General features: G+C 46.6%; 43 non-coding genes across 43 annotated transcripts; all 43 read left to right on the top strand.

The window, feature by feature from the left end:
• Positions 1 to 338: 338 nt before the first annotated feature.
• Positions 339 to 420, top strand: trnas-cga (transfer RNA serine (anticodon CGA)). Its single transcript has one exon. It is a non-coding gene; the product is annotated as a tRNA-Ser (tRNA).
• A 465-nt stretch (positions 421 to 885) lies between these two features.
• On the top strand, positions 886 to 958 carry trnak-uuu (transfer RNA lysine (anticodon UUU)). The gene has a single exon. It is a non-coding gene; the product is annotated as a tRNA-Lys (tRNA).
• Positions 959 to 1,457: 499 nt separating this feature from the next.
• trnas-uga (transfer RNA serine (anticodon UGA)) lies at positions 1,458 to 1,539 on the top strand. The gene has a single exon. It is a non-coding gene; the product is annotated as a tRNA-Ser (tRNA).
• Positions 1,540 to 1,980: 441 nt separating this feature from the next.
• Positions 1,981 to 2,062, top strand: trnas-uga (transfer RNA serine (anticodon UGA)). Its single transcript has one exon. It is a non-coding gene; the product is annotated as a tRNA-Ser (tRNA).
• Positions 2,063 to 2,836: 774 nt separating this feature from the next.
• trnas-cga (transfer RNA serine (anticodon CGA)) lies at positions 2,837 to 2,918 on the top strand. Its single transcript has one exon. It is a non-coding gene; the product is annotated as a tRNA-Ser (tRNA).
• Positions 2,919 to 3,383: 465 nt separating this feature from the next.
• Positions 3,384 to 3,456, top strand: trnak-uuu (transfer RNA lysine (anticodon UUU)). Its single transcript has one exon. It is a non-coding gene; the product is annotated as a tRNA-Lys (tRNA).
• Positions 3,457 to 3,955: 499 nt separating this feature from the next.
• trnas-uga (transfer RNA serine (anticodon UGA)) lies at positions 3,956 to 4,037 on the top strand. The gene has a single exon. It is a non-coding gene; the product is annotated as a tRNA-Ser (tRNA).
• A 441-nt stretch (positions 4,038 to 4,478) lies between these two features.
• Positions 4,479 to 4,560, top strand: trnas-uga (transfer RNA serine (anticodon UGA)). Its single transcript has one exon. It is a non-coding gene; the product is annotated as a tRNA-Ser (tRNA).
• Positions 4,561 to 5,334: 774 nt separating this feature from the next.
• trnas-cga (transfer RNA serine (anticodon CGA)) lies at positions 5,335 to 5,416 on the top strand. Its single transcript has one exon. It is a non-coding gene; the product is annotated as a tRNA-Ser (tRNA).
• Positions 5,417 to 5,881: 465 nt separating this feature from the next.
• trnak-uuu (transfer RNA lysine (anticodon UUU)) lies at positions 5,882 to 5,954 on the top strand. Its single transcript has one exon. It is a non-coding gene; the product is annotated as a tRNA-Lys (tRNA).
• A 499-nt stretch (positions 5,955 to 6,453) lies between these two features.
• trnas-uga (transfer RNA serine (anticodon UGA)) lies at positions 6,454 to 6,535 on the top strand. Its single transcript has one exon. It is a non-coding gene; the product is annotated as a tRNA-Ser (tRNA).
• Positions 6,536 to 6,976: 441 nt separating this feature from the next.
• Positions 6,977 to 7,058, top strand: trnas-uga (transfer RNA serine (anticodon UGA)). The gene has a single exon. It is a non-coding gene; the product is annotated as a tRNA-Ser (tRNA).
• Positions 7,059 to 7,831: 773 nt separating this feature from the next.
• trnas-cga (transfer RNA serine (anticodon CGA)) lies at positions 7,832 to 7,913 on the top strand. Its single transcript has one exon. It is a non-coding gene; the product is annotated as a tRNA-Ser (tRNA).
• A 465-nt stretch (positions 7,914 to 8,378) lies between these two features.
• trnak-uuu (transfer RNA lysine (anticodon UUU)) lies at positions 8,379 to 8,451 on the top strand. Its single transcript has one exon. It is a non-coding gene; the product is annotated as a tRNA-Lys (tRNA).
• A 499-nt stretch (positions 8,452 to 8,950) lies between these two features.
• On the top strand, positions 8,951 to 9,032 carry trnas-uga (transfer RNA serine (anticodon UGA)). Its single transcript has one exon. It is a non-coding gene; the product is annotated as a tRNA-Ser (tRNA).
• A 441-nt stretch (positions 9,033 to 9,473) lies between these two features.
• On the top strand, positions 9,474 to 9,555 carry trnas-uga (transfer RNA serine (anticodon UGA)). The gene has a single exon. It is a non-coding gene; the product is annotated as a tRNA-Ser (tRNA).
• Positions 9,556 to 10,328: 773 nt separating this feature from the next.
• On the top strand, positions 10,329 to 10,410 carry trnas-cga (transfer RNA serine (anticodon CGA)). The gene has a single exon. It is a non-coding gene; the product is annotated as a tRNA-Ser (tRNA).
• Positions 10,411 to 10,875: 465 nt separating this feature from the next.
• trnak-uuu (transfer RNA lysine (anticodon UUU)) lies at positions 10,876 to 10,948 on the top strand. The gene has a single exon. It is a non-coding gene; the product is annotated as a tRNA-Lys (tRNA).
• A 499-nt stretch (positions 10,949 to 11,447) lies between these two features.
• trnas-uga (transfer RNA serine (anticodon UGA)) lies at positions 11,448 to 11,529 on the top strand. Its single transcript has one exon. It is a non-coding gene; the product is annotated as a tRNA-Ser (tRNA).
• Positions 11,530 to 11,970: 441 nt separating this feature from the next.
• Positions 11,971 to 12,052, top strand: trnas-uga (transfer RNA serine (anticodon UGA)). The gene has a single exon. It is a non-coding gene; the product is annotated as a tRNA-Ser (tRNA).
• A 773-nt stretch (positions 12,053 to 12,825) lies between these two features.
• Positions 12,826 to 12,907, top strand: trnas-cga (transfer RNA serine (anticodon CGA)). The gene has a single exon. It is a non-coding gene; the product is annotated as a tRNA-Ser (tRNA).
• Positions 12,908 to 13,372: 465 nt separating this feature from the next.
• trnak-uuu (transfer RNA lysine (anticodon UUU)) lies at positions 13,373 to 13,445 on the top strand. The gene has a single exon. It is a non-coding gene; the product is annotated as a tRNA-Lys (tRNA).
• A 499-nt stretch (positions 13,446 to 13,944) lies between these two features.
• trnas-uga (transfer RNA serine (anticodon UGA)) lies at positions 13,945 to 14,026 on the top strand. The gene has a single exon. It is a non-coding gene; the product is annotated as a tRNA-Ser (tRNA).
• A 441-nt stretch (positions 14,027 to 14,467) lies between these two features.
• On the top strand, positions 14,468 to 14,549 carry trnas-uga (transfer RNA serine (anticodon UGA)). Its single transcript has one exon. It is a non-coding gene; the product is annotated as a tRNA-Ser (tRNA).
• A 773-nt stretch (positions 14,550 to 15,322) lies between these two features.
• Positions 15,323 to 15,404, top strand: trnas-cga (transfer RNA serine (anticodon CGA)). The gene has a single exon. It is a non-coding gene; the product is annotated as a tRNA-Ser (tRNA).
• Positions 15,405 to 15,869: 465 nt separating this feature from the next.
• trnak-uuu (transfer RNA lysine (anticodon UUU)) lies at positions 15,870 to 15,942 on the top strand. Its single transcript has one exon. It is a non-coding gene; the product is annotated as a tRNA-Lys (tRNA).
• Positions 15,943 to 16,441: 499 nt separating this feature from the next.
• Positions 16,442 to 16,523, top strand: trnas-uga (transfer RNA serine (anticodon UGA)). Its single transcript has one exon. It is a non-coding gene; the product is annotated as a tRNA-Ser (tRNA).
• A 441-nt stretch (positions 16,524 to 16,964) lies between these two features.
• Positions 16,965 to 17,046, top strand: trnas-uga (transfer RNA serine (anticodon UGA)). The gene has a single exon. It is a non-coding gene; the product is annotated as a tRNA-Ser (tRNA).
• Positions 17,047 to 17,819: 773 nt separating this feature from the next.
• On the top strand, positions 17,820 to 17,901 carry trnas-cga (transfer RNA serine (anticodon CGA)). Its single transcript has one exon. It is a non-coding gene; the product is annotated as a tRNA-Ser (tRNA).
• Positions 17,902 to 18,366: 465 nt separating this feature from the next.
• Positions 18,367 to 18,439, top strand: trnak-uuu (transfer RNA lysine (anticodon UUU)). Its single transcript has one exon. It is a non-coding gene; the product is annotated as a tRNA-Lys (tRNA).
• A 499-nt stretch (positions 18,440 to 18,938) lies between these two features.
• On the top strand, positions 18,939 to 19,020 carry trnas-uga (transfer RNA serine (anticodon UGA)). The gene has a single exon. It is a non-coding gene; the product is annotated as a tRNA-Ser (tRNA).
• Positions 19,021 to 19,461: 441 nt separating this feature from the next.
• trnas-uga (transfer RNA serine (anticodon UGA)) lies at positions 19,462 to 19,543 on the top strand. Its single transcript has one exon. It is a non-coding gene; the product is annotated as a tRNA-Ser (tRNA).
• A 773-nt stretch (positions 19,544 to 20,316) lies between these two features.
• On the top strand, positions 20,317 to 20,398 carry trnas-cga (transfer RNA serine (anticodon CGA)). The gene has a single exon. It is a non-coding gene; the product is annotated as a tRNA-Ser (tRNA).
• Positions 20,399 to 20,863: 465 nt separating this feature from the next.
• trnak-uuu (transfer RNA lysine (anticodon UUU)) lies at positions 20,864 to 20,936 on the top strand. Its single transcript has one exon. It is a non-coding gene; the product is annotated as a tRNA-Lys (tRNA).
• A 499-nt stretch (positions 20,937 to 21,435) lies between these two features.
• Positions 21,436 to 21,517, top strand: trnas-uga (transfer RNA serine (anticodon UGA)). The gene has a single exon. It is a non-coding gene; the product is annotated as a tRNA-Ser (tRNA).
• A 441-nt stretch (positions 21,518 to 21,958) lies between these two features.
• Positions 21,959 to 22,040, top strand: trnas-uga (transfer RNA serine (anticodon UGA)). Its single transcript has one exon. It is a non-coding gene; the product is annotated as a tRNA-Ser (tRNA).
• A 771-nt stretch (positions 22,041 to 22,811) lies between these two features.
• trnas-cga (transfer RNA serine (anticodon CGA)) lies at positions 22,812 to 22,893 on the top strand. Its single transcript has one exon. It is a non-coding gene; the product is annotated as a tRNA-Ser (tRNA).
• A 465-nt stretch (positions 22,894 to 23,358) lies between these two features.
• On the top strand, positions 23,359 to 23,431 carry trnak-uuu (transfer RNA lysine (anticodon UUU)). The gene has a single exon. It is a non-coding gene; the product is annotated as a tRNA-Lys (tRNA).
• A 499-nt stretch (positions 23,432 to 23,930) lies between these two features.
• trnas-uga (transfer RNA serine (anticodon UGA)) lies at positions 23,931 to 24,012 on the top strand. Its single transcript has one exon. It is a non-coding gene; the product is annotated as a tRNA-Ser (tRNA).
• A 441-nt stretch (positions 24,013 to 24,453) lies between these two features.
• On the top strand, positions 24,454 to 24,535 carry trnas-uga (transfer RNA serine (anticodon UGA)). Its single transcript has one exon. It is a non-coding gene; the product is annotated as a tRNA-Ser (tRNA).
• A 774-nt stretch (positions 24,536 to 25,309) lies between these two features.
• Positions 25,310 to 25,391, top strand: trnas-cga (transfer RNA serine (anticodon CGA)). Its single transcript has one exon. It is a non-coding gene; the product is annotated as a tRNA-Ser (tRNA).
• Positions 25,392 to 25,856: 465 nt separating this feature from the next.
• On the top strand, positions 25,857 to 25,929 carry trnak-uuu (transfer RNA lysine (anticodon UUU)). The gene has a single exon. It is a non-coding gene; the product is annotated as a tRNA-Lys (tRNA).
• A 499-nt stretch (positions 25,930 to 26,428) lies between these two features.
• On the top strand, positions 26,429 to 26,510 carry trnas-uga (transfer RNA serine (anticodon UGA)). Its single transcript has one exon. It is a non-coding gene; the product is annotated as a tRNA-Ser (tRNA).
• The last annotated feature ends 121 nt before the right edge of the window (positions 26,511 to 26,631 follow it).

Here is a 26,631-nt window from a genome sequence, read left to right as displayed (position 1 = left end):
GCAGCCTACTTCTCTTGTCCCTTTACACATTGTGGCCTTACTCATTTACTGCCACAAATTTTAAGCTGACAAAGCAGGAACACTTCATGGAGAAAGTGCTGTTAAATCCCAGAGGTGCTTGCACCTTGTTTGGTACTTTGTGTTGTGCCTGCAGCATCCCCAGTCCAAATCCGGATCACGACACCCTGTTCGTCTAGGTGAAGACATCGTTGAACTCCCTTTTGCCATCACAGTACTTTAGACGAGTGCATCCTCTGCTGCCCGCATTCGCGTTGATGGTTGGCCCCAGTGTCCTCTCACATCCAGACAAGAAAACAGCATGTGACGGAAAGGCAGGAGTAGTCGTGGCCGAGAGGTTAAGGCGATGGACTCGAAATCCATTGGGGTTTCCCCGCGCAGGTTCGAACCCTGCCGACTACGCGGATCCTTGTTACTTTGTCAGTTTGCGAGATGAGTTGTGAAGTCCAGGAGCTGTGTACAATCTGGATGTTTCACATGCAGTCCTTAAAATGGGAAACCCACATCTCTTTTCAAGATTGAAGTGAGGACAGTTTCAAAAGTCTCAGATCAAACATGACTTTGGCCATTCTCTTCAGGCAATCTGATTTTTGAAATGTCGGATTTGTTCTCTCTTGGCATCGTGAAACTCATTATGTACCAATTACTTGTTTGTCCAAACCACTTTAGAGTTAGCAACCGGCCATGAAAAAAAGAACACTCTTTCAATGTCAGTGTTCCTAGCTTGCCAGCAGCAGACAACCTCTCTTGTGCCTATATACATTGTGGTCTTCATCATTTAATGCCACAAATTTTAAGCTGGCAAAGCAGGAACACTTTATGGAGAAAGTGCTGTTAAATCCCTGAGGTGCCTGTGCTTTGGTAAGAGCCCGGATAGCTCAGTCGGTAGAGCATCAGACTTTTAATCTGAGGGTCCAGGGTTCAAGTCCCTGTTCGGGCGAAGCTCTGTCGGTTTGTTGCAGACCTCCCCTAATCATTTGCTGTGCTCTCTTACCAGCGTTTGAGGGACGTGGGCTTCCTCTTCAAGAATATATGTGGCGATGTGTTGCTTCCAAACATTTGGTGTTGTTTTGCCTTCTGTAATGCTTGGTTGCTTTCTCAGAAAACAGTGGTGGGGGACTTCAGAGAAATGAGCTGAAGCTTGCTGTTGACTCTGTACGTTCAGTCACTTCTAAGCGGTTGTGCGCAGGCCTGAGTGAGTGGTTTGCTTTCTCTGTATAGTGTTTACTACTTTTTGTTGTGCCCGCAGCATCCCCAGTCCAAATCCGGATCACGACACTCTTTTTCGCTAAGTGAAGACGTCGTTGAATTCCTTTTTGCCATCACAGTATTTTAGCCGAGTGCATCCTCTGCTGCTCGCGTTCGCATCGATGGTTGGCCCCAGTGTCCTCTGTTGCTCACATCCAGAAAAGAAAACAGCATGTGACACAAAAGTAGGAGTAGTCGTGGCCGAGAGGTTAAGGCGATGGACTTGAAATCCATTGGGGTCTCCCCGCGCAGGTTCGAACCCTGCCGACTACGTAGATCCTCGCCACTTTGCCTGTGTGCGAAAGGAATTGTGATGTCCAAGAGCTGTGTACAACCTGGCTTTTTCTATTCATATGCAGCACTTAAAATTGGCAACCCACATCTCCTTTCAGACTTGAAGTGAGCACCGTTTCAAAAGGCTCAGATCAACGGTGATTTTGGATATTCTATTCAGGCAATCGGAGCAATGTCTTTGGCATCCCAGATAACTTTCTCTGTATAGTGTTTGGTACTTTTTGTTCTGCCCTCAGCATCCCCAGTCAAAATCCGGATCACGACACCATTTTCGTCTAGGTGAAGACGTCGTTGAACTCCTCTTTGCCATCACAGTATTTCAGCCGAGTGCATCCGATGCTGCTCGCATTCACATTGATGGTTGGCCCCTGTGTCCTCTCACATCCAGACAAGAAAATAGCATGTGACCAGACAGCAGGAGTAGTCGTGGCCGAGAGGTTAAGGCGATGGACTTGAAATCCATTGGGGTCTCCCCGCGCAGGTTCGAACCCTGCCGACTACGTGGATGTTTGTCTGTTTGCGCAAGGAACTGTGATATCCAGGAGCTGTATACAACCTGTATTTTTCTATTCATATGCAGCACATAAAACGGGCAACCCACATCCCCTTTCAGACTTGAAGTGAGCACTGTTTCAAAAGGCTCAGATCAACGCAGATTTTGGATATTCTATTCAGGCAATCGGAGCAATGGCTTTGGCATCCCCGATAACTTCAAAGCCTTCACAGCGTGCAGCTCAAGAGTTGGCGCATTCTATTTTGTGGAGAATCTTGCATATTAGTGTTCTAAAAATGTCGGAATTGTTCTCTCTTACATAGTGAAACAGAATCCTAGTCATTATGTACCAATTACTTATTTGTCCAAACCACTTTAGAGTTAGCAACTGGCCATGAAAAAAAAAGATCACTCTTTCAATGTCAGTGTTCCTAGCTTTCCAGGAGCAGCCTACTTCTCTTGTCCCTTTACACATTGTGGCCTTACTCATTTACTGCCACAAATTTTAAGCTGACAAAGCAGGAACACTTCATGGAGAAAGTGCTGTTAAATCCCAGAGGTGCTTGCACCTTGTTTGGTACTTTGTGTTGTGCCTGCAGCATCCCCAGTCCAAATCCGGATCACGACACCCTGTTCGTCTAGGTGAAGACATCGTTGAACTCCCTTTTGCCATCACAGTACTTTAGACGAGTGCATCCTCTGCTGCCCGCATTCGCGTTGATGGTTGGCCCCAGTGTCCTCTCACATCCAGACAAGAAAACAGCATGTGACGGAAAGGCAGGAGTAGTCGTGGCCGAGAGGTTAAGGCGATGGACTCGAAATCCATTGGGGTTTCCCCGCGCAGGTTCGAACCCTGCCGACTACGCGGATCCTTGTTACTTTGTCAGTTTGCGAGATGAGTTGTGAAGTCCAGGAGCTGTGTACAATCTGGATGTTTCACATGCAGTCCTTAAAATGGGAAACCCACATCTCTTTTCAAGATTGAAGTGAGGACAGTTTCAAAAGTCTCAGATCAAACATGACTTTGGCCATTCTCTTCAGGCAATCTGATTTTTGAAATGTCGGATTTGTTCTCTCTTGGCATCGTGAAACTCATTATGTACCAATTACTTGTTTGTCCAAACCACTTTAGAGTTAGCAACCGGCCATGAAAAAAAGAACACTCTTTCAATGTCAGTGTTCCTAGCTTGCCAGCAGCAGACAACCTCTCTTGTGCCTATATACATTGTGGTCTTCATCATTTAATGCCACAAATTTTAAGCTGGCAAAGCAGGAACACTTTATGGAGAAAGTGCTGTTAAATCCCTGAGGTGCCTGTGCTTTGGTAAGAGCCCGGATAGCTCAGTCGGTAGAGCATCAGACTTTTAATCTGAGGGTCCAGGGTTCAAGTCCCTGTTCGGGCGAAGCTCTGTCTGTTTGTTGCAGACCTCCCCTAATCATTTGCTGTGCTCTCTTACCAGCGTTTGAGGGACGTGGGCTTCCTCTTCAAGAATATATGTGGCGATGTGTTGCTTCCAAACATTTGGTGTTGTTTTGCCTTCTGTAATGCTTGGTTGCTTTCTCAGAAAACAGTGGTGGGGGACTTCAGAGAAATGAGCTGAAGCTTGCTGTTGACTCTGTACGTTCAGTCACTTCTAAGCGGTTGTGCGCAGGCCTGAGTGAGTGGTTTGCTTTCTCTGTATAGTGTTTACTACTTTTTGTTGTGCCCGCAGCATCCCCAGTCCAAATCCGGATCACGACACTCTTTTTCGCTAAGTGAAGACGTCGTTGAATTCCTTTTTGCCATCACAGTATTTTAGCCGAGTGCATCCTCTGCTGCTCGCGTTCGCATCGATGGTTGGCCCCAGTGTCCTCTGTTGCTCACATCCAGAAAAGAAAACAGCATGTGACACAAAAGTAGGAGTAGTCGTGGCCGAGAGGTTAAGGCGATGGACTTGAAATCCATTGGGGTCTCCCCGCGCAGGTTCGAACCCTGCCGACTACGTAGATCCTCGCCACTTTGCCTGTGTGCGAAAGGAATTGTGATGTCCAAGAACTGTGTACAACCTGGCTTTTTCTATTCATATGCAGCACTTAAAATTGGCAACCCACATCTCCTTTCAGACTTGAAGTGAGCACCGTTTCAAAAGGCTCAGATCAACGGTGATTTTGGATATTCTATTCAGGCAATCGGAGCAATGTCTTTGGCATCCCAGATAACTTTCTCTGTATAGTGTTTGGTACTTTTTGTTCTGCCCTCAGCATCCCCAGTCAAAATCCGGATCACGACACCATTTTCGTCTAGGTGAAGACGTCGTTGAACTCCTCTTTGCCATCACAGTATTTCAGCCGAGTGCATCCGATGCTGCTCGCATTCACATTGATGGTTGGCCCCTGTGTCCTCTCACATCCAGACAAGAAAATAGCATGTGACCAGACAGCAGGAGTAGTCGTGGCCGAGAGGTTAAGGCGATGGACTTGAAATCCATTGGGGTCTCCCCGCGCAGGTTCGAACCCTGCCGACTACGTGGATGTTTGTCTGTTTGCGCAAGGAACTGTGATATCCAGGAGCTGTATACAACCTGTATTTTTCTATTCATATGCAGCACATAAAACGGGCAACCCACATCCCCTTTCAGACTTGAAGTGAGCACTGTTTCAAAAGGCTCAGATCAACGCAGATTTTGGATATTCTATTCAGGCAATCGGAGCAATGGCTTTGGCATCCCCGATAACTTCAAAGCCTTCACAGCGTGCAGCTCAAGAGTTGGCGCATTCTATTTTGTGGAGAATCTTGCATATTAGTGTTCTAAAAATGTCGGAATTGTTCTCTCTTACATAGTGAAACAGAATCCTAGTCATTATGTACCAATTACTTATTTGTCCAAACCACTTTAGAGTTAGCAACTGGCCATGAAAAAAAAAGATCACTCTTTCAATGTCAGTGTTCCTAGCTTTCCAGGAGCAGCCTACTTCTCTTGTCCCTTTACACATTGTGGCCTTACTCATTTACTGCCACAAATTTTAAGCTGACAAAGCAGGAACACTTCATGGAGAAAGTGCTGTTAAATCCCAGAGGTGCTTGCACCTTGTTTGGTACTTTGTGTTGTGCCTGCAGCATCCCCAGTCCAAATCCGGATCACGACACCCTGTTCGTCTAGGTGAAGACATCGTTGAACTCCCTTTTGCCATCACAGTACTTTAGACGAGTGCATCCTCTGCTGCCCGCATTCGCGTTGATGGTTGGCCCCAGTGTCCTCTCACATCCAGACAAGAAAACAGCATGTGACGGAAAGGCAGGAGTAGTCGTGGCCGAGAGGTTAAGGCGATGGACTCGAAATCCATTGGGGTTTCCCCGCGCAGGTTCGAACCCTGCCGACTACGCGGATCCTTGTTACTTTGTCAGTTTGCGAGATGAGTTGTGAAGTCCAGGAGCTGTGTACAATCTGGATGTTTCACATGCAGTCCTTAAAATGGGAAACCCACATCTCTTTTCAAGATTGAAGTGAGGACAGTTTCAAAAGTCTCAGATCAAACATGACTTTGGCCATTCTCTTCAGGCAATCTGATTTTTGAAATGTCGGATTTGTTCTCTCTTGGCATCGTGAAACTCATTATGTACCAATTACTTGTTTGTCCAAACCACTTTAGAGTTAGCAACCGGCCATGAAAAAAAGAACACTCTTTCAATGTCAGTGTTCCTAGCTTGCCAGCAGCAGACAACCTCTCTTGTGCCTATATACATTGTGGTCTTCATCATTTAATGCCACACATTTTAAGCTGGCAAAGCAGGAACACTTTATGGAGAAAGTGCTGTTAAATCCCTGAGGTGCCTGTGCTTTGGTAAGAGCCCGGATAGGTCAGTCGGTAGAGCATCAGACTTTTAATCTGAGGGTCCAGGGTTCAAGTCCCTGTTCGGGCGAAGCTCTGTCGGTTTGTTGCAGACCTCCCCTAATCATTTGCTGTGCTCTCTTACCAGCGTTTGAGGGACGTGGGCTTCCTCTTCAAGAATATATGTGGCGATGTGTTGCTTCCAAACATTTGGTGTTGTTTTGCCTTCTGTAATGCTTGGTTGCTTTCTCAGAAAACAGTGGTGGGGGACTTCAGAGAAATGAGCTGAAGCTTGCTGTTGACTCTGTACGTTCAGTCACTTCTGAGCGGTTGTGCGCAGGCCTGAGTGAGTGGTTTGCTTTCTCTGTATAGTGTTTACTACTTTTTGTTGTGCCCGCAGCATCCCCAGTCCAAATCCGGATCACGACACTCTTTTTCGCTAAGTGAAGACGTCGTTGAATTCCTTTTTGCCATCACAGTATTTTAGCCGAGTGCATCCTCTGCTGCTCGCGTTCGCATCGATGGTTGGCCCCAGTGTCCTCTGTTGCTCACATCCAGAAAAGAAAACAGCATGTGACACAAAAGTAGGAGTAGTCGTGGCCGAGAGGTTAAGGCGATGGACTTGAAATCCATTGGGGTCTCCCCGCGCAGGTTCGAACCCTGCCGACTACGTAGATCCTCGCCACTTTGCCTGTGTGCGAAAGGAATTGTGATGTTCAAGAGCTGTGTACAACCTGGCTTTTTCTATTCATATGCAGCACTTAAAATTGGCAACCCACATCTCCTTTCAGACTTGAAGTGAGCACCGTTTCAAAAGGCTCAGATCAACGGTGATTTTGGATATTCTATTCAGGCAATCGGAGCAATGTCTTTGGCATCCCAGATAACTTTCTCTGTATAGTGTTTGGTACTTTTTGTTCTGCCCTCAGCATCCCCAGTCAAAATCCGGATCACGACACCATTTTCGTCTAGGTGAAGACGTCGTTGAACTCCTCTTTGCCATCACAGTATTTCAGCCGAGTGCATCCGATGCTGCTCGCATTCACATTGATGGTTGGCCCCTGTGTCCTCTCACATCCAGACAAGAAAATAGCATGTGACCAGACAGCAGGAGTAGTCGTGGCCGAGAGGTTAAGGCGATGGACTTGAAATCCATTGGGGTCTCCCCGCGCAGGTTCGAACCCTGCCGACTACGTGGATGTTTGTCTGTTTGCGCAAGGAACTGTGATATCCAGGAGCTGTATACAACCTGTATTTTTCTATTCATATGCAGCACATAAAACGGGCAACCCACATCCCCTTTCAGACTTGAAGTGAGCACTGTTTCAAAAGGCTCAGATCAACGCAGATTTTGGATATTCTATTCAGGCAATCGGAGCAATGGCTTTGGCATCCCCGATAACTTCAAAGCCTTCACAGCGTGCAGCTCAAGAGTTGGCGCATTCTATTTTGTGGAGAATCTTGCATATTAGTGTTCTAAAAATGTCGGAATTGTTCTCTCTTACATAGTGAAACAGAATCCTAGTCGTTATGTACCAATTACTTATTTGTCCAAACCACTTTAGAGTTAGCAACTGGCCATGAAAAAAAAGATCACTCTTTCAATGTCAGTGTTCCTAGCTTTCCAGGAGCAGCCTACTTCTCTTGTCCCTTTACACATTGTGGCCTTACTCATTTACTGCCACAAATTTTAAGCTGACAAAGCAGGAACACTTCATGGAGAAAGTGCTGTTAAATCCCAGAGGTGCTTGCACCTTGTTTGGTACTTTGTGTTGTGCCTGCAGCATCCCCAGTCCAAATCCGGATCACGACACCCTGTTCGTCTAGGTGAAGACATCGTTGAACTCCCTTTTGCCATCACAGTACTTTAGACGAGTGCATCCTCTGCTGCCCGCATTCGCGTTGATGGTTGGCCCCAGTGTCCTCTCACATCCAGACAAGAAAACAGCATGTGACGGAAAGGCAGGAGTAGTCGTGGCCGAGAGGTTAAGGCGATGGACTCGAAATCCATTGGGGTTTCCCCGCGCAGGTTCGAACCCTGCCGACTACGCGGATCCTTGTTACTTTGTCAGTTTGCGAGATGAGTTGTGAAGTCCAGGAGCTGTGTACAATCTGGATGTTTCACATGCAGTCCTTAAAATGGGAAACCCACATCTCTTTTCAAGATTGAAGTGAGGACAGTTTCAAAAGTCTCAGATCAAACATGACTTTGGCCATTCTCTTCAGGCAATCTGATTTTTGAAATGTCGGATTTGTTCTCTCTTGGCATCGTGAAACTCATTATGTACCAATTACTTGTTTGTCCAAACCACTTTAGAGTTAGCAACCGGCCATGAAAAAAAGAACACTCTTTCAATGTCAGTGTTCCTAGCTTGCCAGCAGCAGACAACCTCTCTTGTGCCTATATACATTGTGGTCTTCATCATTTAATGCCACAAATTTTAAGCTGGCAAAGCAGGAACACTTTATGGAGAAAGTGCTGTTAAATCCCTGAGGTGCCTGTGCTTTGGTAAGAGCCCGGATAGGTCAGTCGGTAGAGCATCAGACTTTTAATCTGAGGGTCCAGGGTTCAAGTCCCTGTTCGGGCGAAGCTCTGTCGGTTTGTTGCAGACCTCCCCTAATCATTTGCTGTGCTCTCTTACCAGCGTTTGAGGGACGTGGGCTTCCTCTTCAAGAATATATGTGGCGATGTGTTGCTTCCAAACATTTGGTGTTGTTTTGCCTTCTGTAATGCTTGGTTGCTTTCTCAGAAAACAGTGGTGGGGGACTTCAGAGAAATGAGCTGAAGCTTGCTGTTGACTCTGTACGTTCAGTCACTTCTGAGCGGTTGTGCGCAGGCCTGAGTGAGTGGTTTGCTTTCTCTGTATAGTGTTTACTACTTTTTGTTGTGCCCGCAGCATCCCCAGTCCAAATCCGGATCACGACACTCTTTTTCGCTAAGTGAAGACGTCGTTGAATTCCTTTTTGCCATCACAGTATTTTAGCCGAGTGCATCCTCTGCTGCTCGCGTTCGCATCGATGGTTGGCCCCAGTGTCCTCTGTTGCTCACATCCAGAAAAGAAAACAGCATGTGACACAAAAGTAGGAGTAGTCGTGGCCGAGAGGTTAAGGCGATGGACTTGAAATCCATTGGGGTCTCCCCGCGCAGGTTCGAACCCTGCCGACTACGTAGATCCTCGCCACTTTGCCTGTGTGCGAAAGGAATTGTGATGTTCAAGAGCTGTGTACAACCTGGCTTTTTCTATTCATATGCAGCACTTAAAATTGGCAACCCACATCTCCTTTCAGACTTGAAGTGAGCACCGTTTCAAAAGGCTCAGATCAACGGTGATTTTGGATATTCTATTCAGGCAATCGGAGCAATGTCTTTGGCATCCCAGATAACTTTCTCTGTATAGTGTTTGGTACTTTTTGTTCTGCCCTCAGCATCCCCAGTCAAAATCCGGATCACGACACCATTTTCGTCTAGGTGAAGACGTCGTTGAACTCCTCTTTGCCATCACAGTATTTCAGCCGAGTGCATCCGATGCTGCTCGCATTCACATTGATGGTTGGCCCCTGTGTCCTCTCACATCCAGACAAGAAAATAGCATGTGACCAGACAGCAGGAGTAGTCGTGGCCGAGAGGTTAAGGCGATGGACTTGAAATCCATTGGGGTCTCCCCGCGCAGGTTCGAACCCTGCCGACTACGTGGATGTTTGTCTGTTTGCGCAAGGAACTGTGATATCCAGGAGCTGTATACAACCTGTATTTTTCTATTCATATGCAGCACATAAAACGGGCAACCCACATCCCCTTTCAGACTTGAAGTGAGCACTGTTTCAAAAGGCTCAGATCAACGCAGATTTTGGATATTCTATTCAGGCAATCGGAGCAATGGCTTTGGCATCCCCGATAACTTCAAAGCCTTCACAGCGTGCAGCTCAAGAGTTGGCGCATTCTATTTTGTGGAGAATCTTGCATATTAGTGTTCTAAAAATGTCGGAATTGTTCTCTCTTACATAGTGAAACAGAATCCTAGTCGTTATGTACCAATTACTTATTTGTCCAAACCACTTTAGAGTTAGCAACTGGCCATGAAAAAAAAGATCACTCTTTCAATGTCAGTGTTCCTAGCTTTCCAGGAGCAGCCTACTTCTCTTGTCCCTTTACACATTGTGGCCTTACTCATTTACTGCCACAAATTTTAAGCTGACAAAGCAGGAACACTTCATGGAGAAAGTGCTGTTAAATCCCAGAGGTGCTTGCACCTTGTTTGGTACTTTGTGTTGTGCCTGCAGCATCCCCAGTCCAAATCCGGATCACGACACCCTGTTCGTCTAGGTGAAGACATCGTTGAACTCCCTTTTGCCATCACAGTACTTTAGACGAGTGCATCCTCTGCTGCCCGCATTCGCGTTGATGGTTGGCCCCAGTGTCCTCTCACATCCAGACAAGAAAACAGCATGTGACGGAAAGGCAGGAGTAGTCGTGGCCGAGAGGTTAAGGCGATGGACTCGAAATCCATTGGGGTTTCCCCGCGCAGGTTCGAACCCTGCCGACTACGCGGATCCTTGTTACTTTGTCAGTTTGCGAGATGAGTTGTGAAGTCCAGGAGCTGTGTACAATCTGGATGTTTCACATGCAGTCCTTAAAATGGGAAACCCACATCTCTTTTCAAGATTGAAGTGAGGACAGTTTCAAAAGTCTCAGATCAAACATGACTTTGGCCATTCTCTTCAGGCAATCTGATTTTTGAAATGTCGGATTTGTTCTCTCTTGGCATCGTGAAACTCATTATGTACCAATTACTTGTTTGTCCAAACCACTTTAGAGTTAGCAACCGGCCATGAAAAAAAGAACACTCTTTCAATGTCAGTGTTCCTAGCTTGCCAGCAGCAGACAACCTCTCTTGTGCCTATATACATTGTGGTCTTCATCATTTAATGCCACAAATTTTAAGCTGGCAAAGCAGGAACACTTTATGGAGAAAGTGCTGTTAAATCCCTGAGGTGCCTGTGCTTTGGTAAGAGCCCGGATAGGTCAGTCGGTAGAGCATCAGACTTTTAATCTGAGGGTCCAGGGTTCAAGTCCCTGTTCGGGCGAAGCTCTGTCGGTTTGTTGCAGACCTCCCCTAATCATTTGCTGTGCTCTCTTACCAGCGTTTGAGGGACGTGGGCTTCCTCTTCAAGAATATATGTGGCGATGTGTTGCTTCCAAACATTTGGTGTTGTTTTGCCTTCTGTAATGCTTGGTTGCTTTCTCAGAAAACAGTGGTGGGGGACTTCAGAGAAATGAGCTGAAGCTTGCTGTTGACTCTGTACGTTCAGTCACTTCTGAGCGGTTGTGCGCAGGCCTGAGTGAGTGGTTTGCTTTCTCTGTATAGTGTTTACTACTTTTTGTTGTGCCCGCAGCATCCCCAGTCCAAATCCGGATCACGACACTCTTTTTCGCTAAGTGAAGACGTCGTTGAATTCCTTTTTGCCATCACAGTATTTTAGCCGAGTGCATCCTCTGCTGCTCGCGTTCGCATCGATGGTTGGCCCCAGTGTCCTCTGTTGCTCACATCCAGAAAAGAAAACAGCATGTGACACAAAAGTAGGAGTAGTCGTGGCCGAGAGGTTAAGGCGATGGACTTGAAATCCATTGGGGTCTCCCCGCGCAGGTTCGAACCCTGCCGACTACGTAGATCCTCGCCACTTTGCCTGTGTGCGAAAGGAATTGTGATGTTCAAGAGCTGTGTACAACCTGGCTTTTTCTATTCATATGCAGCACTTAAAATTGGCAACCCACATCTCCTTTCAGACTTGAAGTGAGCACCGTTTCAAAAGGCTCAGATCAACGGTGATTTTGGATATTCTATTCAGGCAATCGGAGCAATGTCTTTGGCATCCCAGATAACTTTCTCTGTATAGTGTTTGGTACTTTTTGTTCTGCCCTCAGCATCCCCAGTCAAAATCCGGATCACGACACCATTTTCGTCTAGGTGAAGACGTCGTTGAACTCCTCTTTGCCATCACAGTATTTCAGCCGAGTGCATCCGATGCTGCTCGCATTCACATTGATGGTTGGCCCCTGTGTCCTCTCACATCCAGACAAGAAAATAGCATGTGACCAGACAGCAGGAGTAGTCGTGGCCGAGAGGTTAAGGCGATGGACTTGAAATCCATTGGGGTCTCCCCGCGCAGGTTCGAACCCTGCCGACTACGTGGATGTTTGTCTGTTTGCGCAAGGAACTGTGATATCCAGGAGCTGTATACAACCTGTATTTTTCTATTCATATGCAGCACATAAAACGGGCAACCCACATCCCCTTTCAGACTTGAAGTGAGCACTGTTTCAAAAGGCTCAGATCAACGCAGATTTTGGATATTCTATTCAGGCAATCGGAGCAATGGCTTTGGCATCCCCGATAACTTCAAAGCCTTCACAGCGTGCAGCTCAAGAGTTGGCGCATTCTATTTTGTGGAGAATCTTGCATATTAGTGTTCTAAAAATGTCGGAATTGTTCTCTCTTACATAGTGAAACAGAATCCTAGTCGTTATGTACCAATTACTTATTTGTCCAAACCACTTTAGAGTTAGCAACTGGCCATGAAAAAAAAGATCACTCTTTCAATGTCAGTGTTCCTAGCTTTCCAGGAGCAGCCTACTTCTCTTGTCCCTTTACACATTGTGGCCTTACTCATTTACTGCCACAAATTTTAAGCTGACAAAGCAGGAACACTTCATGGAGAAAGTGCTGTTAAATCCCAGAGGTGCTTGCACCTTGTTTGGTACTTTGTGTTGTGCCTGCAGCATCCCCAGTCCAAATCCGGATCACGACACCCTGTTCGTCTAGGTGAAGACATCGTTGAACTCCCTTTTGCCATCACAGTACTTTAGACGAGTGCATCCTCTGCTGCCCGCATTCGCGTTGATGGTTGGCCCCAGTGTCCTCTCACATCCAGACAAGAAAACAGCATGTGACGGAAAGGCAGGAGTAGTCGTGGCCGAGAGGTTAAGGCGATGGACTCGAAATCCATTGGGGTTTCCCCGCGCAGGTTCGAACCCTGCCGACTACGCGGATCCTTGTTACTTTGTCAGTTTGCGAGATGAGTTGTGAAGTCCAGGAGCTGTGTACAATCTGGATGTTTCACATGCAGTCCTTAAAATGGGAAACCCACATCTCTTTTCAAGATTGAAGTGAGGACAGTTTCAAAAGTCTCAGATCAAACATGACTTTGGCCATTCTCTTCAGGCAATCTGATTTTTGAAATGTCGGATTTGTTCTCTCTTGGCATCGTGAAACTCATTATGTACCAATTACTTGTTTGTCCAAACCACTTTAGAGTTAGCAACCGGCCATGAAAAAAAGAACACTCTTTCAATGTCAGTGTTCCTAGCTTGCCAGCAGCAGACAACCTCTCTTGTGCCTATATACATTGTGGTCTTCATCATTTAATGCCACAAATTTTAAGCTGGCAAAGCAGGAACACTTTATGGAGAAAGTGCTGTTAAATCCCTGAGGTGCCTGTGCTTTGGTAAGAGCCCGGATAGGTCAGTCGGTAGAGCATCAGACTTTTAATCTGAGGGTCCAGGGTTCAAGTCCCTGTTCGGGCGAAGCTCTGTCGGTTTGTTGCAGACCTCCCCTAATCATTTGCTGTGCTCTCTTACCAGCGTTTGAGGGACGTGGGCTTCCTCTTCAAGAATATATGTGGCGATGTGTTGCTTCCAAACATTTGGTGTTGTTTTGCCTTCTGTAATGCTTGGTTGCTTTCTCAGAAAACAGTGGTGGGGGACTTCAGAGAAATGAGCTGAAGCTTGCTGTTGACTCTGTACGTTCAGTCACTTCTGAGCGGTTGTGCGCAGGCCTGAGTGAGTGGTTTGCTTTCTCTGTATAGTGTTTACTACTTTTTGTTGTGCCCGCAGCATCCCCAGTCCAAATCCGGATCACGACACTCTTTTTCGCTAAGTGAAGACGTCGTTGAATTCCTTTTTGCCATCACAGTATTTTAGCCGAGTGCATCCTCTGCTGCTCGCGTTCGCATCGATGGTTGGCCCCAGTGTCCTCTGTTGCTCACATCCAGAAAAGAAAACAGCATGTGACACAAAAGTAGGAGTAGTCGTGGCCGAGAGGTTAAGGCGATGGACTTGAAATCCATTGGGGTCTCCCCGCGCAGGTTCGAACCCTGCCGACTACGTAGATCCTCGCCACTTTGCCTGTGTGCGAAAGGAATTGTGATGTTCAAGAGCTGTGTACAACCTGGCTTTTTCTATTCATATGCAGCACTTAAAATTGGCAACCCACATCTCCTTTCAGACTTGAAGTGAGCACCGTTTCAAAAGGCTCAGATCAACGGTGATTTTGGATATTCTATTCAGGCAATCGGAGCAATGTCTTTGGCATCCCAGATAACTTTCTCTGTATAGTGTTTGGTACTTTTTGTTCTGCCCTCAGCATCCCCAGTCAAAATCCGGATCACGACACCATTTTCGTCTAGGTGAAGACGTCGTTGAACTCCTCTTTGCCATCACAGTATTTCAGCCGAGTGCATCCGATGCTGCTCGCATTCACATTGATGGTTGGCCCCTGTGTCCTCTCACATCCAGACAAGAAAATAGCATGTGACCAGACAGCAGGAGTAGTCGTGGCCGAGAGGTTAAGGCGATGGACTTGAAATCCATTGGGGTCTCCCCGCGCAGGTTCGAACCCTGCCGACTACGTGGATGTTTGTCTGTTTGCGCAAGGAACTGTGATATCCAGGAGCTGTATACAACCTGTATTTTTCTATTCATATGCAGCACATAAAACGGGCAACCCACATCCCCTTTCAGACTTGAAGTGAGCACTGTTTCAAAAGGCTCAGATCAACGCAGATTTTGGATATTCTATTCAGGCAATCGGAGCAATGGCTTTGGCATCCCCGATAACTTCAAAGCCTTCACAGCGTGCAGCTCAAGAGTTGGCGCATTCTATTTTGTGGAGAATCTTGCATATTAGTGTTCTAAAAATGTCGGAATTGTTCTCTCTTACATAGTGAAACAGAATCCTAGTCGTTATGTACCAATTACTTATTTGTCCAAACCACTTTAGAGTTAGCAACTGGCCATGAAAAAAAAGATCACTCTTTCAATGTCAGTGTTCCTAGCTTTCCAGGAGCAGCCTACTTCTCTTGTCCCTTTACACATTGTGGCCTTACTCATTTACTGCCACAAATTTTAAGCTGACAAAGCAGGAACACTTCATGGAGAAAGTGCTGTTAAATCCCAGAGGTGCTTGCACCTTGTTTGGTACTTTGTGTTGTGCCTGCAGCATCCCCAGTCCAAATCCGGATCACGACACCCTGTTCGTCTAGGTGAAGACATCGTTGAACTCCCTTTTGCCATCACAGTACTTTAGACGAGTGCATCCTCTGCTGCCCGCATTCGCGTTGATGGTTGGCCCCAGTGTCCTCTCACATCCAGACAAGAAAACAGCATGTGACGGAAAGGCAGGAGTAGTCGTGGCCGAGAGGTTAAGGCGATGGACTCGAAATCCATTGGGGTTTCCCCGCGCAGGTTCGAACCCTGCCGACTACGCGGATCCTTGTTACTTTGTCAGTTTGCGAGATGAGTTGTGAAGTCCAGGAGCTGTGTACAATCTGGATGTTTCACATGCAGTCCTTAAAATGGGAAACCCACATCTCTTTTCAAGATTGAAGTGAGGACAGTTTCAAAAGTCTCAGATCAAACATGACTTTGGCCATTCTCTTCAGGCAATCTGATTTTTGAAATGTCGGATTTGTTCTCTCTTGGCATCGTGAAACTCATTATGTACCAATTACTTGTTTGTCCAAACCACTTTAGAGTTAGCAACCGGCCATGAAAAAAAGAACACTCTTTCAATGTCAGTGTTCCTAGCTTGCCAGCAGCAGACAACCTCTCTTGTGCCTATATACATTGTGGTCTTCATCATTTAATGCCACAAATTTTAAGCTGGCAAAGCAGGAACACTTTATGGAGAAAGTGCTGTTAAATCCCTGAGGTGCCTGTGCTTTGGTAAGAGCCCGGATAGGTCAGTCGGTAGAGCATCAGACTTTTAATCTGAGGGTCCAGGGTTCAAGTCCCTGTTCGGGCGAAGCTCTGTCGGTTTGTTGCAGACCTCCCCTAATCATTTGCTGTGCTCTCTTACCAGCGTTTGAGGGACGTGGGCTTCCTCTTCAAGAATATATGTGGCGATGTGTTGCTTCCAAACATTTGGTGTTGTTTTGCCTTCTGTAATGCTTGGTTGCTTTCTCAGAAAACAGTGGTGGGGGACTTCAGAGAAATGAGCTGAAGCTTGCTGTTGACTCTGTACGTTCAGTCACTTCTGAGCGGTTGTGCGCAGGCCTGAGTGAGTGGTTTGCTTTCTCTGTATAGTGTTTACTACTTTTTGTTGTGCCCGCAGCATCCCCAGTCCAAATCCGGATCACGACACTCTTTTTCGCTAAGTGAAGACGTCGTTGAATTCCTTTTTGCCATCACAGTATTTTAGCCGAGTGCATCCTCTGCTGCTCGCGTTCGCATCGATGGTTGGCCCCAGTGTCCTCTGTTGCTCACATCCAGAAAAGAAAACAGCATGTGACACAAAAGTAGGAGTAGTCGTGGCCGAGAGGTTAAGGCGATGGACTTGAAATCCATTGGGGTCTCCCCGCGCAGGTTCGAACCCTGCCGACTACGTAGATCCTCGCCACTTTGCCTGTGTGCGAAAGGAATTGTGATGTTCAAGAGCTGTGTACAACCTGGCTTTTTCTATTCATATGCAGCACTTAAAATTGGCAACCCACATCTCCTTTCAGACTTGAAGTGAGCACCGTTTCAAAAGGCTCAGATCAACGGTGATTTTGGATATTCTATTCAGGCAATCGGAGCAATGTCTTTGGCATCCCAGATAACTTTCTCTGTATAGTGTTTGGTACTTTTTGTTCTGCCCTCAGCATCCCCAGTCAAAATCCGGATCACGACACCATTTTCGTCTAGGTGAAGACGTCGTTGAACTCCTCTTTGCCATCACAGTATTTCAGCCGAGTGCATCCGATGCTGCTCGCATTCACATTGATGGTTGGCCCCTGTGTCCTCTCACATCCAGACAAGAAAATAGCATGTGACCAGACAGCAGGAGTAGTCGTGGCCGAGAGGTTAAGGCGATGGACTTGAAATCCATTGGGGTCTCCCCGCGCAGGTTCGAACCCTGCCGACTACGTGGATGTTTGTCTGTTTGCGCAAGGAACTGTGATATCCAGGAGCTGTATACAACCTGTATTTTTCTATTCATATGCAGCACATAAAACGGGCAACCCACATCCCCTTTCAGACTTGAAGTGAGCACTGTTTCAAAAGGCTCAGATCAACGCAGATTTTGGATATTCTATTCAGGCAATCGGAGCAATGGCTTTGGCATCCCCGATAACTTCAAAGCCTTCACAGCGTGCAGCTCAAGAGTTGGCGCATTCTATTTTGTGGAGAATCTTGCATATTAGTGTTCTAAAAATGTCGGAATTGTTCTCTCTTACATAGTGAAACAGAATCCTAGTCGTTATGTACCAATTACTTATTTGTCCAAACCACTTTAGAGTTAGCAACTGGCCATGAAAAAAAAGATCACTCTTTCAATGTCAGTGTTCCTAGCTTTCCAGGAGCAGCCTACTTCTCTTGTCCCTTTACACATTGTGGCCTTACTCATTTACTGCCACAAATTTTAAGCTGACAAAGCAGGAACACTTCATGGAGAAAGTGCTGTTAAATCCCAGAGGTGCTTGCACCTTGTTTGGTACTTTGTGTTGTGCCTGCAGCATCCCCAGTCCAAATCCGGATCACGACACCCTGTTCGTCTAGGTGAAGACATCGTTGAACTCCCTTTTGCCATCACAGTACTTTAGACGAGTGCATCCTCTGCTGCCCGCATTCGCGTTGATGGTTGGCCCCAGTGTCCTCTCACATCCAGACAAGAAAACAGCATGTGACGGAAAGGCAGGAGTAGTCGTGGCCGAGAGGTTAAGGCGATGGACTCGAAATCCATTGGGGTTTCCCCGCGCAGGTTCGAACCCTGCCGACTACGCGGATCCTTGTTACTTTGTCAGTTTGCGAGATGAGTTGTGAAGTCCAGGAGCTGTGTACAATCTGGATGTTTCACATGCAGTCCTTAAAATGGGAAACCCACATCTCTTTTCAAGATTGAAGTGAGGACAGTTTCAAAAGTCTCAGATCAAACATGACTTTGGCCATTCTCTTCAGGCAATCTGATTTTTGAAATGTCGGATTTGTTCTCTCTTGGCATCGTGAAACTCATTATGTACCAATTACTTGTTTGTCCAAACCACTTTAGAGTTAGCAACCGGCCATGAAAAAAAGAACACTCTTTCAATGTCAGTGTTCCTAGCTTGCCAGCAGCAGACAACCTCTCTTGTGCCTATATACATTGTGGTCTTCATCATTTAATGCCACAAATTTTAAGCTGGCAAAGCAGGAACACTTTATGGAGAAAGTGCTGTTAAATCCCTGAGGTGCCTGTGCTTTGGTAAGAGCCCGGATAGGTCAGTCGGTAGAGCATCAGACTTTTAATCTGAGGGTCCAGGGTTCAAGTCCCTGTTCGGGCGAAGCTCTGTCGGTTTGTTGCAGACCTCCCCTAATCATTTGCTGTGCTCTCTTACCAGCGTTTGAGGGACGTGGGCTTCCTCTTCAAGAATATATGTGGCGATGTGTTGCTTCCAAACATTTGGTGTTGTTTTGCCTTCTGTAATGCTTGGTTGCTTTCTCAGAAAACAGTGGTGGGGGACTTCAGAGAAATGAGCTGAAGCTTGCTGTTGACTCTGTACGTTCAGTCACTTCTGAGCGGTTGTGCGCAGGCCTGAGTGAGTGGTTTGCTTTCTCTGTATAGTGTTTACTACTTTTTGTTGTGCCCGCAGCATCCCCAGTCCAAATCCGGATCACGACACTCTTTTTCGCTAAGTGAAGACGTCGTTGAATTCCTTTTTGCCATCACAGTATTTTAGCCGAGTGCATCCTCTGCTGCTCGCGTTCGCATCGATGGTTGGCCCCAGTGTCCTCTGTTGCTCACATCCAGAAAAGAAAACAGCATGTGACACAAAAGTAGGAGTAGTCGTGGCCGAGAGGTTAAGGCGATGGACTTGAAATCCATTGGGGTCTCCCCGCGCAGGTTCGAACCCTGCCGACTACGTAGATCCTCGCCACTTTGCCTGTGTGCGAAAGGAATTGTGATGTTCAAGAGCTGTGTACAACCTGGCTTTTTCTATTCATATGCAGCACTTAAAATTGGCAACCCACATCTCCTTTCAGACTTGAAGTGAGCACCGTTTCAAAAGGCTCAGATCAACGGTGATTTTGGATATTCTATTCAGGCAATCGGAGCAATGTCTTTGGCATCCCAGATAACTTTCTCTGTATAGTGTTTGGTACTTTTTGTTCTGCCCTCAGCATCCCCAGTCAAAATCCGGATCACGACACCATTTTCGTCTAGGTGAAGACGTCGTTGAACTCCTCTTTGCCATCACAGTATTTCAGCCGAGTGCATCCGATGCTGCTCGCATTCACATTGATGGTTGGCCCCTGTGTCCTCTCACATCCAGACAAGAAAATAGCATGTGACCAGACAGCAGGAGTAGTCGTGGCCGAGAGGTTAAGGCGATGGACTTGAAATCCATTGGGGTCTCCCCGCGCAGGTTCGAACCCTGCCGACTACGTGGATGTTTGTCTGTTTGCGCAAGGAACTGTGATATCCAGGAGCTGTATACAACCTGTATTTTTCTATTCATATGCAGCACATAAAACGGGCAACCCACATCCCCTTTCAGACTTGAAGTGAGCACTGTTTCAAAAGGCTCAGATCAACGCAGATTTTGGATATTCTATTCAGGCAATCGGAGCAATGGCTTTGGCATCCCCGATAACTTCAAAGCCTTCACAGCGTGCAGCTCAAGAGTTGGCGCATTCTATTTTGTGGAGAATCTTGCATATTAGTGTTCTAAAAATGTCGGAATTGTTCTCTCTTACATAGTGAAACAGAATCCTAGTCGTTATGTACCAATTACTTATTTGTCCAAACCACTTTAGAGTTAGCAACTGGCCATGAAAAAAAAGATCACTCTTTCAATGTCAGTGTTCCTAGCTTTCCAGGAGCAGCCTACTTCTCTTGTCCCTTTACACATTGTGGCCTTACTCATTTACTGCCACAAATTTTAAGCTGACAAAGCAGGAACACTTCATGGAGAAAGTGCTGTTAAATCCCAGAGGTGCTTGCACCTTGTTTGGTACTTTGTGTTGTGCCTGCAGCATCCCCAGTCCAAATCCGGATCACGACACCCTGTTCGTCTAGGTGAAGACATCGTTGAACTCCCTTTTGCCATCACAGTACTTTAGACGAGTGCATCCTCTGCTGCCCGCATTCGCGTTGATGGTTGGCCCCAGTGTCCTCTCACATCCAGACAAGAAAACAGCATGTGACGGAAAGGCAGGAGTAGTCGTGGCCGAGAGGTTAAGGCGATGGACTCGAAATCCATTGGGGTTTCCCCGCGCAGGTTCGAACCCTGCCGACTACGCGGATCCTTGTTACTTTGTCAGTTTGCGAGATGAGTTGTGAAGTCCAGGAGCTGTGTACAATCTGGATGTTTCACATGCAGTCCTTAAAATGGGAAACCCACATCTCTTTTCAAGATTGAAGTGAGGACAGTTTCAAAAGTCTCAGATCAAACATGACTTTGGCCATTCTCTTCAGGCAATCTGATTTTTGAAATGTCTGATTTGTTCTCTCTTGGCATCGTGAAACTCATTATGTACCAATTACTTGTTTGTCCAAACCACTTTAGAGTTAGCAACCGGCCATGAAAAAAAGAACACTCTTTCAATGTCAGTGTTCCTAGCTTGCCAGCAGCAGACAACCTCTCTTGTGCCTATATACATTGTGGTCTTCATCATTTAATGCCACAAATTTTAAGCTGGCAAAGCAGGAACACTTTATGGAGAAAGTGCTGTTAAATCCCTGAGGTGCCTGTGCTTTGGTAAGAGCCCGGATAGCTCAGTCGGTAGAGCATCAGACTTTTAATCTGAGGGTCCAGGGTTCAAGTCCCTGTTCGGGCGAAGCTCTGTCGGTTTGTTGCAGACCTCCCCTAATCATTTGCTGTGCTCTCTTACCAGCGTTTGAGGGACGTGGGCTTCCTCTTCAAGAATATATGTGGCGATGTGTTGCTTCCAAACATTTGGTGTTGTTTTGCCTTCTGTAATGCTTGGTTGCTTTCTCAGAAAACAGTGGTGGGGGACTTCAGAGAAATGAGCTGAAGCTTGCTGTTGACTCTGTACGTTCAGTCACTTCTGAGCGGTTGTGCGCAGGCCTGAGTGAGTGGTTTGCTTTCTCTGTATAGTGTTTACTACTTTTTGTTGTGCCCGCAGCATCCCCAGTCCAAATCCGGATCACGACACTCTTTTCCGCTAAGTGAAGACGTCGTTGAATTCCTTTTTGCCATCACAGTATTTTAGCCGAGTGCATCCTCTGCTGCTCGCGTTCGCATCGATGGTTGGCCCCAGTGTCCTCTGTTGCTCACATCCAGAAAAGAAAACAGCATGTGACACAAAAGTAGGAGTAGTCGTGGCCGAGAGGTTAAGGCGATGGACTTGAAATCCATTGGGGTCTCCCCGCGCAGGTTCGAACCCTGCCGACTACGTAGATCCTCGCCACTTTGCCTGTGTGCGAAAGGAATTGTGATGTCCAAGAGCTGTGTACAACCTGGCTTTTTCTATTCATATGCAGCACTTAAAATTGGCAACCCACATCTCCTTTCAGACTTGAAGTGAGCACCGTTTCAAAAGGCTCAGATCAACGGTGATTTTGGATATTCTATTCAGGCAATCGGAGCAATGTCTTTGGCATCCCAGATAACTTTCTCTGTATAGTGTTTGGTACTTTTTGTTCTGCCCTCAGCATCCCCAGTCAAAATCCGGATCACGACACCATTTTCGTCTAGGTGAAGACGTCGTTGAACTCCTCTTTGCCATCACAGTATTTCAGCCGAGTGCATCCGATGCTGCTCGCATTCACATTGATGGTTGGCCCCTGTGTCCTCTCACATCCAGACAAGAAAATAGCATGTGACCAGACAGCAGGAGTAGTCGTGGCCGAGAGGTTAAGGCGATGGACTTGAAATCCATTGGGGTCTCCCCGCGCAGGTTCGAACCCTGCCGACTACGTGGATGTTTGTCTGTTTGCGCAAGGAACTGTGATATCCAGGAGCTGTATACAACCTGTATTTTTCTATTCATATGCAGCACATAAAACGGGCAATCCACATCCCCTTTCAGACTTGAAGTGAGCACTGTTTCAAAAGGCTCAGATCAACGCAGATTTTGGATATTCTATTCAGGCAATCGGAGCAATGGCTTTGGCATCCCCGATAACTTCAAAGCCTTCACAGCGTGCAGCTCAAGAGTTGGCGCATTCTATTTTGTGGAGAATCTTGCATATTAGTGTTCTAAAAATGTCGGAATTGTTCTCTCTATAGTGAAACAGAATCCTAGTCGTTATGTACCAATTACTTATTTGTCCAAACCACTTTAGAGTTAGCAACTGGCCATGAAAAAAAAAGATCACTCTTTCAATGTCAGTGTTCCTAGCTTTCCAGGAGCAGCCTACTTCTCTTGTCCCTTTACACATTGTGGCCTTACTCATTTACTGCCACAAATTTTAAGCTGACAAAGCAGGAACACTTCATGGAGAAAGTGCTGTTAAATCCCAGAGGTGCTTGCACCTTGTTTGGTACTTTGTGTTGTGCCTGCAGCATCCCCAGTCCAAATCCGGATCACGACACCCTGTTCGTCTAGGTGAAGACATCGTTGAACTCCCTTTTGCCATCACAGTACTTTAGACGAGTGCATCCTCTGCTGCCCGCATTCGCGTTGATGGTTGGCCCCAGTGTCCTCTCACATCCAGACAAGAAAACAGCATGTGACGGAAAGGCAGGAGTAGTCGTGGCCGAGAGGTTAAGGCGATGGACTCGAAATCCATTGGGGTTTCCCCGCGCAGGTTCGAACCCTGCCGACTACGCGGATCCTTGTTACTTTGTCAGTTTGCGAGATGAGTTGTGAAGTCCAGGAGCTGTGTACAATCTGGATGTTTCACATGCAGTCCTTAAAATGGGAAACCCACATCTCTTTTCAAGATTGAAGTGAGGACAGTTTCAAAAGTCTCAGATCAAACATGACTTTGGCCATTCTCTTCAGGCAATCTGATTTTTGAAATGTCGGATTTGTTCTCTCTTGGCATCGTGAAACTCATTATGTACCAATTACTTGTTTGTCCAAACCACTTTAGAGTTAGCAACCGGCCATGAAAAAAAGAACACTCTTTCAATGTCAGTGTTCCTAGCTTGCCAGCAGCAGACAACCTCTCTTGTGCCTATATACATTGTGGTCTTCATCATTTAATGCCACAAATTTTAAGCTGGCAAAGCAGGAACACTTTATGGAGAAAGTGCTGTTAAATCCCTGAGGTGCCTGTGCTTTGGTAAGAGCCCGGATAGCTCAGTCGGTAGAGCATCAGACTTTTAATCTGAGGGTCCAGGGTTCAAGTCCCTGTTCGGGCGAAGCTCTGTCGGTTTGTTGCAGACCTCCCCTAATCATTTGCTGTGCTCTCTTACCAGCGTTTGAGGGACGTGGGCTTCCTCTTCAAGAATATATGTGGCGATGTGTTGCTTCCAAACATTTGGTGTTGTTTTGCCTTCTGTAATGCTTGGTTGCTTTCTCAGAAAACAGTGGTGGGGGACTTCAGAGAAATGAGCTGAAGCTTGCTGTTGACTCTGTACGTTCAGTCACTTCTGAGCGGTTGTGCGCAGGCCTGAGTGAGTGGTTTGCTTTCTCTGTATAGTGTTTACTACTTTTTGTTGTGCCCGCAGCATCCCCAGTCCAAATCCGGATCACGACACTCTTTTTCGCTAAGTGAAGACGTCGTTGAATTCCTTTTTGCCATCACAGTATTTTAGCCGAGTGCATCCTCTGCTGCTCGCGTTCGCATCGATGGTTGGCCCCAGTGTCCTCTGTTGCTCACATCCAGAAAAGAAAACAGCATGTGACACAAAAGTAGGAGTAGTCGTGGCCGAGAGGTTAAGGCGATGGACTTGAAATCCATTGGGGTCTCCCCGCGCAGGTTCGAACCCTGCCGACTACGTAGATCCTCGCCACTTTGCCTGTGTGCGAAAGGAATTGTGATGTCCAAGAGCTGTGTACAACCTGGCTTTTTCTATTCATATGCAGCACTTAAAATTGGCAACCCACATCTCCTTTCAGACTTGAAGTGAGCACCGTTTCAAAAGGCTCAGATCAACGGTGATTTTGGATATTCTATTCAGGCAATCGGAGCAATGTCTTTGGCATCCCAGATAACTTTCTCTGTATAGTGTTTGGTACTTTTTGTTCTGCCCTCAGCATCCCCAGTCAAAATCCGGATCACGACACCATTTTCGTCTAGGTGAAGACGTCGTTGAACTCCTCTTTGCCATCACAGTATTTCAGCCGAGTGCATCCGATGCTGCTCGCATTCACATTGATGGTTGGCCCCTGTGTCCTCTCACATCCAGACAAGAAAATAGCATGTGACCAGACAGCAGGAGTAGTCGTGGCCGAGAGGTTAAGGCGATGGACTTGAAATCCATTGGGGTCTCCCCGCGCAGGTTCGAACCCTGCCGACTACGTGGATGTTTGTCTGTTTGCGCAAGGAACTGTGATATCCAGGAGCTGTATACAACCTGTATTTTTCTATTCATATGCAGCACATAAAACGGGCAATCCACATCCCATTTCAGACTTGAAGTGAGCACTGTTTCAAAAGGCTCAGATCAACGCAGATTTTGGATATTCTATTCAGGCAATCGGAGCAATGGCTTTGGCATCCCCGATAACTTCAAAGCCTTCACAGCGTGCAGCTCAAGAGTTGGCGCATTCTATTTTGTGGAGAATCTTGCATATTAGTGTTCTAAAAATGTCGGAATTGTTCTCTCTTACATAGTGAAACAGAATCCTAGTCGTTATGTACCAATTACTTATTTGTCCAAACCACTTTAGAGTTAGCAACTGGCCATGAAAAAAAAAGATCACTCTTTCAATGTCAGTGTTCCTAGCTTTCCAGGAGCAGCCTACTTCTCTTGTCCCTTTACACATTGTGGCCTTACTCATTTACTGCCACAAATTTTAAGCTGACAAAGCAGGAACACTTCATGGAGAAAGTGCTGTTAAATCCCAGAGGTGCTTGCACCTTGTTTGGTACTTTGTGTTGTGCCTGCAGCATCCCCAGTCCAAATCCGGATCACGACACCCTGTTCGTCTAGGTGAAGACATCGTTGAACTCCCTTTTGCCATCACAGTACTTTAGACGAGTGCATCCTCTGCTGCCCGCATTCGCGTTGATGGTTGGCCCCAGTGTCCTCTCACATCCAGACAAGAAAACAGCATGTGACGGAAAGGCAGGAGTAGTCGTGGCCGAGAGGTTAAGGCGATGGACTCGAAATCCATTGGGGTTTCCCCGCGCAGGTTCGAACCCTGCCGACTACGCGGATCCTTGTTACTTTGTCAGTTTGCGAGATGAGTTGTGAAGTCCAGGAGCTGTGTACAATCTGGATGTTTCACATGCAGTCCTTAAAATGGGAAACCCACATCTCTTTTCAAGATTGAAGTGAGGACAGTTTCAAAAGTCTCAGATCAAACATGACTTTGGCCATTCTCTTCAGGCAATCTGATTTTTGAAATGTCGGATTTGTTCTCTCTTGGCATCGTGAAACTCATTATGTACCAATTACTTGTTTGTCCAAACCACTTTAGAGTTAGCAACCGGCCATGAAAAAAAGAACACTCTTTCAATGTCAGTGTTCCTAGCTTGCCAGCAGCAGACAACCTCTCTTGTGCCTATATACATTGTGGTCTTCATCATTTAATGCCACAAATTTTAAGCTGGCAAAGCAGGAACACTTTATGGAGAAAGTGCTGTTAAATCCCTGAGGTGCCTGTGCTTTGGTAAGAGCCCGGATAGCTCAGTCGGTAGAGCATCAGACTTTTAATCTGAGGGTCCAGGGTTCAAGTCCCTGTTCGGGCGAAGCTCTGTCGGTTTGTTGCAGACCTCCCCTAATCATTTGCTGTGCTCTCTTACCAGCGTTTGAGGGACGTGGGCTTCCTCTTCAAGAATATATGTGGCGATGTGTTGCTTCCAAACATTTGGTGTTGTTTTGCCTTCTGTAATGCTTGGTTGCTTTCTCAGAAAACAGTGGTGGGGGACTTCAGAGAAATGAGCTGAAGCTTGCTGTTGACTCTGTACGTTCAGTCACTTCTGAGCGGTTGTGCGCAGGCCTGAGTGAGTGGTTTGCTTTCTCTGTATAGTGTTTACTACTTTTTGTTGTGCCCGCAGCATCCCCAGTCCAAATCCGGATCACGACACTCTTTTTCGCTAAGTGAAGACGTCGTTGAATTCCTTTTTGCCATCACAGTATTTTAGCCGAGTGCATCCTCTGCTGCTCGCGTTCGCATCGATGGTTGGCCCCAGTGTCCTCTGTTGCTCACATCCAGAAAAGAAAACAGCATGTGACACAAAAGTAGGAGTAGTCGTGGCCGAGAGGTTAAGGCGATGGACTTGAAATCCATTGGGGTCTCCCCGCGCAGGTTCGAACCCTGCCGACTACGTAGATCCTCGCCACTTTGCCTGTGTGCGAAAGGAATTGTGATGTCCAAGAGCTGTGTACAACCTGGCTTTTTCTATTCATATGCAGCACTTAAAATTGGCAACCCACATCTCCTTTCAGAC

The sequence above is a fragment of the Pimephales promelas genome, chromosome 13, assembly GCF_988280905.1.
Source record: "Pimephales promelas chromosome 13, fPimPro1.hap1.1, whole genome shotgun sequence".
In the NCBI taxonomy this organism is placed as follows: Eukaryota; Metazoa; Chordata; class Actinopteri; order Cypriniformes; family Leuciscidae; genus Pimephales; species Pimephales promelas.
The sequence above is the reverse complement of the archived record's forward strand: the minus strand, read 5'-3'. Positions and strand labels throughout refer to the sequence as shown.